Source organism: Salmo salar, chromosome ssa18, assembly GCF_905237065.1.
Source record: "Salmo salar chromosome ssa18, Ssal_v3.1, whole genome shotgun sequence".
NCBI lineage: Eukaryota > Metazoa > Chordata > Actinopteri > Salmoniformes > Salmonidae > Salmo > Salmo salar.
In genome coordinates, this window is record NC_059459.1 from 77,233,650 (window position 1) to 77,239,649 (window position 6,000).

Genomic DNA, 6,000 nt, shown 5'->3' on the forward strand with positions numbered 1-6,000 from the left:
GGAATATGTTGCCTTTGTGTCTCTGTTAGCATAGGGCAGATTCTCTCTGTTATCGGTTATCCCTGGGAGAAGGTGAACTACAGCACGACTGAACATTTACAGGATTTTATGTCTGTGTCCGTCTCGCTCATGTTGAAGACGTATTTTCAGGAATGTGTCATGGAGCATTCAGAGGTCACCAGGCAGAGAGACTGAGGAATGCTACTCTCCCCAGGAGAGAGAGATGAGGGGGAGGGGGGGACAGAGAGAGAGGGGGAGGGGGGACAGAGAGGGGAGGGGGACAGAGAGAGGGGGAGGGGGGGCAGAGAGGGGGAGGGGGGACAAAGAGAGGGGGAGGGGGGCAGAGAGGGGAGGGGGGGACAGAGAGAGAGAAGGAGGGGAGGGGGGGCAGAGAGAGAGAGAGGGGGAGGGGGGACGGAGAGAGCGGGAGGGGGGGACAGAGAGAGGGGGGGGACAGAGAGAGAGAGGGGGAGGGGGGGAAGGGGGGACAGAGAGAGAGAGGGGGAGGGGGGGACAGAGAGAGGGGAGGGGGACAGAGAGAGAGGGGGAGGGGGGGACAGAGAGAAAGAGCTTGAATCATGTCACGGCAATATTGCGGGAAATATGTGGAGTGAGCACCTTGCTCAGCTCCAGAACATGGTTAAAACTATCACTTTGATCCCATGGCTCCGTCTATGAATTTGAGACCCCATATAAAAAAAATGTAATCCCAACTCCCAGCTGTTCACCAAAACAAGTGGCAAGGTGTCCCTTTGGTTGATTTTACACATCTCAGATTAGACATTTAAACATCATTTCTATCTCTTCTAGAAGAATCTTCTCTTCTTCTTTTGGCTCGTGTCAGAGACTGGGAGAGAGAGCTGGGTGGACTGGGAGAGAGAGCTGGGTGGACTGGGAGAGAGAGCTGGGTGGACTGGGAGTTTACAACAGTGGAATTAGTTTCAGTTGTACATTTTTTTTTTTGCCATCTCGCTGCTTATCTCAGAAGATTCTCATGTACACGTGGTTTCTGAGATATCAGAGACTTACTGGCGTTGTGAGATAATCCGATTATATGTTAATCTGCGCAGTGTGACTGCAGTAAAGACGACCTGAAACGCACGCAATGACAACAGTGTTCTTTGTCCTGGCCTGCTGCCTGCTGATGACTCTTGAATCGACCCTGCAGACAGTCAGCTGGGAGGGAGTCTGACAGAACTCCTAAACAAATAACACAGCAAAGGTCAATTACATCCCTGTAGCACCAAGAGAGAGAGGGAGAGAGAGAGACGGAGCGAGAGGGAGGGAGAGAGAGATTGAGAGAGAGAGAGAGAGAGAGACAGAGAGACGGAGTGAGAGGGAGAGAGAGAAAGAGAGACGCAGAGAGAGACAGAGACGGAGCGAGAGAGAGAGAGATTGAGAGAGAGAGACAGAGAGACGGAGTGAGAGAAAGAGAGAAAGAGAGAGAGACAGGTCGAGAGAATGAGAGAGAGGGAGAGAGAGGGAGAGAGAGACGGAGCGAGAGGGAGAGAGAGAGAGACGGAGGGAGGGAGAGAGCGAGAGGGAGGAAGAGAGCGAGAGGGAGGGAGAGACAGAGAGAGAGACGGAGTGAGAGACGGAGCGAGAGAGAGAGAGAGAGAGGCAGAGACAAAGAGAGAGAGAGACAGGTGGAACAGGAGGTGAACACACTCCAGTCAGCACAAAAAATCGTCCAGCTCAACAACACCCCCTCAACCAGACCCGGAGAGCTAGAGGTGGAGAGAGACATATCTGCACTCTGGACTGTGGTGAGACAACTTCAACAGGAGAAAGAGCAGGAGCAGGAGTGAACAGAGCACTAGAGGAGAGGATCAGACTGCTGGAGGAGAGTGTGAGGGGGATGGAGGAGAGGATCAGACTGCTGGAGGAGAGGGTGAGGGGGATGGAGGAGAGGATCAGACTGCTGGAGGAGAGTGTGAGGGGGATGGAGGAGAGGATCAGACTGCTGGAGGAGAGGGTGAGGGGGATGGAGGAGAGGATCAGACTGCTGGAGGAGAGGGTGAGGGGGATGGAGGAGAGGATCAGACTGCTGGAGGAGAGTGTGAGGGGGATGGAGGAGAGGATCAGACTGCTGGAGGAGAGTGTGAGGGGGATGGAGGAGAGGATCAGACTGCTGGAGGAGAGGGTGAGGGGGATGGTGGAGAGGATCAGACTGCTGGAGGAGAGGGTGAGGGGGGATGGAGGAGAGGATCAGACTGCTGGAGGAGAGGGTGAGGGGGATGGAGGAGAGGATCAGACTGCTGGAGGAGAGGGTGAGGGGGATGGAGGAGAGGATCAGACTGCTGGAGGAGAGGGTGAGGGGGATGGAGGAGAGGATCAGACTGCTGGAGGAGAGGGTGAGGGGGATGGAGGAGAGGATCAGACTGCTGGAGGAGAGGGTGAGGGGGGATGGAGGAGAGGATCAGACTGCTGGAGGAGAGGGTGAGGGGGATGGAGGGAGAGGATCAGACTGCTGGAGGAGAGGGTGAGGGGGGATGGAGGAGAGGATCAGACTGCTGGAGGAGAGGGTGAGGGGGGATGGAGGAGAGGATCAGACTGCTGGAGGAGAGGGTGAGGGGGATGGTGGAGAGGATCAGACTGCTGGAGGAGAGGGTGAGGGGGATGGTGGAGAGGATCAGACTGCTGGAGGAGAGGGTGAGGGGGGATGGAGGAGAGGATCAGACTGCTGGAGGAGAGGGTGAGGGGGATGGAGGAGAGGATCAGACTGCTGGAGGAGAGGGTGAGGGGGATGGAGGGAGAGGATCAGACTGCTGGAGGAGAGGGTGAGGGGGGATGGAGGAGAGGATCAGACTGCTGGAGGAGAGTGTGAGGGGGATGGAGGAGAGGATCAGACTGCTGGAGGAGAGGGTGAGGGGGATGGAGGAGAGGATCAGACTGCTGGAGGAGAGGGTGAGGGGGATGGAGGGAGAGGATCAGACTGCTGGAGGAGAGGGTGAGGGGGGATGGAGGAGAGGATCAGACTGCTGGAGGAGAGGGTGAGGGGGGATGGAGGAGAGGATCAGACTGCTGGAGGAGAGGGTGAGGGGGATGGTGGAGAGGATCAGACTGCTGGAGGAGAGGGTGAGGGGGATGGTGGAGAGGATCAGACTGCTGGAGGAGAGGGTGAGGGGGGATGGAGGAGAGGATCAGACTGCTGGAGGAGAGGGTGAGGGGGATGGAGGGAGAGGATCAGACTGCTGGAGGAGAGGGTGAGGGGGATGGTGGAGAGGATCAGACTGCTGGAGGAGAGGGTGAGGGGGGATGGAGGAGAGGATCAGACTGCTGGAGGAGAGGGTGAGGGGGATGGAGGGAGAGGATCAGACTGCTGGAGGAGAGGGTGAGGGGGATGGTGGAGAGGATCAGACTGCTGGAGGAGAGGGTGAGGGGGATGGAGGAGAGGATCAGACTGCTGGAGGAGAGGGTGAGGGGGATGGAGGGAGAGGATCAGACTGCTGGAGGAGAGGGTGAGGGGGATGGAGGAGAGGATCAGACTGCTGGAGGAGAGGGTGAGGGGGATGGAGGGAGAGGATCAGACTGCTGGAGGAGAGGGTGAGGGGGATGGAGGAGAGGATCAGACTGCTGGAGGAGAGGGTGAGGGGGATGGAGGGAGAGGATCAGACTGCTGGAGGAGAGGGTGAGGGGGGATGGAGGAGAGGATCAGACTACTGGAGGAGAGGGTGAGGGGGGATGGAGGAGAGGATCAGACTGCTGGAGGAGAGGGTGAGGGGGATGGAGGGAGAGGATCAGACTGCTGGAGGAGAGGGTGAGGGGGGATGGAGGAGAGGATCAGACTGCTGGAGGAGAGGGTGAGGGGGGATGGAGGAGAGGATCAGACTGCTGGAGGAGAGGGTGAGGGGGATGGAGGAGAGGATCAGACTGCTGGAGGAGAGGGTGAGGGGGATGGCGTGTGACAGAGAACAACCCACTAGAGAGGTGGCCAGCCCCGCAGAGAAGCCAGCAGAACAGCCCACCTCAGCTCCCGACAAAAGTCTTGACACCACATCTGAACAGTCCACCTCTGTCCCTGACCATGGACTCGACATCACTGCAGGACAGACAAATGAAGAACCCCAAGCCCAGGGGATCCCAACCCCTCTGAGCACCCCCCCTGTCAGCCACCCTGATAGCCCTCCTGACTACCCCCCCCTGTCAGCCACCCTGATAGCCCTCCCTGACAACCCCCCCCCCCCCCGTCAGCCACCCTGATAGCCCTCCTGACTACCCCCCTGTCAGCCACACTGATAGCCCTCCTGACAACCCCCCCCTGTCAGCCACCCTGATAGCCCTCCTGACTACCCCCCTGTCAGCCACCCTGATAGCCCTCCTGACTACCCCCCCCCGTCAGCTACCCTGATAGCCCTCCTGACTACCCCCCTGTCAGCCACCCTGATAGCGCTCCCTGACTACCCCCCCGTCAGCCACCCTGATAGCCCTCCTGACTACCCCCCTGATAGCCCTCCTGACTACCCCACCCTGATAGCCCTCCTGACTACCCCACCCTGATAGCCCTCCTGACTACCCACCCTGATAGCCCTCCTGACTACCCCCCCTGATAGCCACCCTGATAGCCCTCCTGACAACCCCCCCTGTCAGCCACCCTGATAGCCCTCCTGACTACCCCCCCTGTCAGCCACCCTGATAGCCCTCCTGACTACCCCCCCTGTCAGCCACCCTGATAGCCCTCCTGACAACCCCCCTGTCAGCCACCCTGATAGCCCTCCCTGACTACCCCCCCTGTCAGCCACCCTGATAGCCCTCCTGACAACCCCCCTGTCAGCCACCCTGATAGCCCTCCTGACTACCCCCCCTGTCAGCCACCCTGATAGCCCCCCTGACAACACCCCCCTGTCAGCCACCCTGATAGCCCTCCCTGACTACCCCCCCCTGTCAGCCACCCTGATAGCCCTCCTGACAACACCCCCTGTCAGCCACCCTGATAGCCCTCCTGACTACCCCCCCTGATAGCCACCCTGATAGCCCTCCTGACTACCCCCCCACACAGCCACTGAGGACATACACAAGCCACAGATTGTACTCCTTATGGACTCAAACGGGAAATATATACAATAAAATAAAAGACATTCCCAAACATAATGTCTTTCCCGTGACTGTGCCTCAAAACCAAATGTCTACCTGGCCCACCACTCCACCCTAGACCTGAACAGCCTTTATGACCAGGTCCACCTATACAAGGCAGCAGTGCCCACCTTCGCCCGGACCCTAGAGGACATCGACTTCAAACGCAGACCCAACACTTCACACAGGAGCAACAGATCAATAGACACCTGCCCAGACCAACGAGACACTCTCCCAGACCTGCTGGACCCCCCCGGACCTACACATAGAGGACCCATGCCGAGAGGACCTACATCCAGACCACAGCACCACCAGCCACGTCCACATCCACACCCCCACCCCAAACCAACTATGCCCATACCCCATTTAGGCCCCCTCAGATCAGACCTATGCCCCTCCTGCCCACCACATGCACCCCACTCCCACAAAGAGGGCCTCAACATGAAAGTCACACACACGCCCAGGCCGTAAGCAGGCAAATCCCCACTCTTACACTAGCCCAAGCCAATGGCATGTACCAGACGCTCAGCAGGCACTGCTCACACTTACTGGTCTGAGGCCAAACCACACGACTAACAACATTGGACACTTTATGGAACTAAAAGCCTTCACTATCTCATCCTGGAATATCCAAGGCTTGAGGTCATCTGCCTTTGGCCTAAAGAGCAGGAACCTGGACTTCACCAAAGAAATCAGAAATACAGACAATGTCATCGTACAAGAAACGTGGTATAGAGGAGATGGACCCACTGGTTTCCCTCTAGGTTACAGAGAGCTGGTGTCCCATCCACCAAACTACCAGGTGTGAAACAGGGAAGAGACTCAGAGGGTATGCTAATTTGGTATAGAGCAGACCTAACCCACTCTGTGAAATTAATTAAAACAGGAACATTTTACATTTGGCTAGAAATTCAAAAGGAAATGATC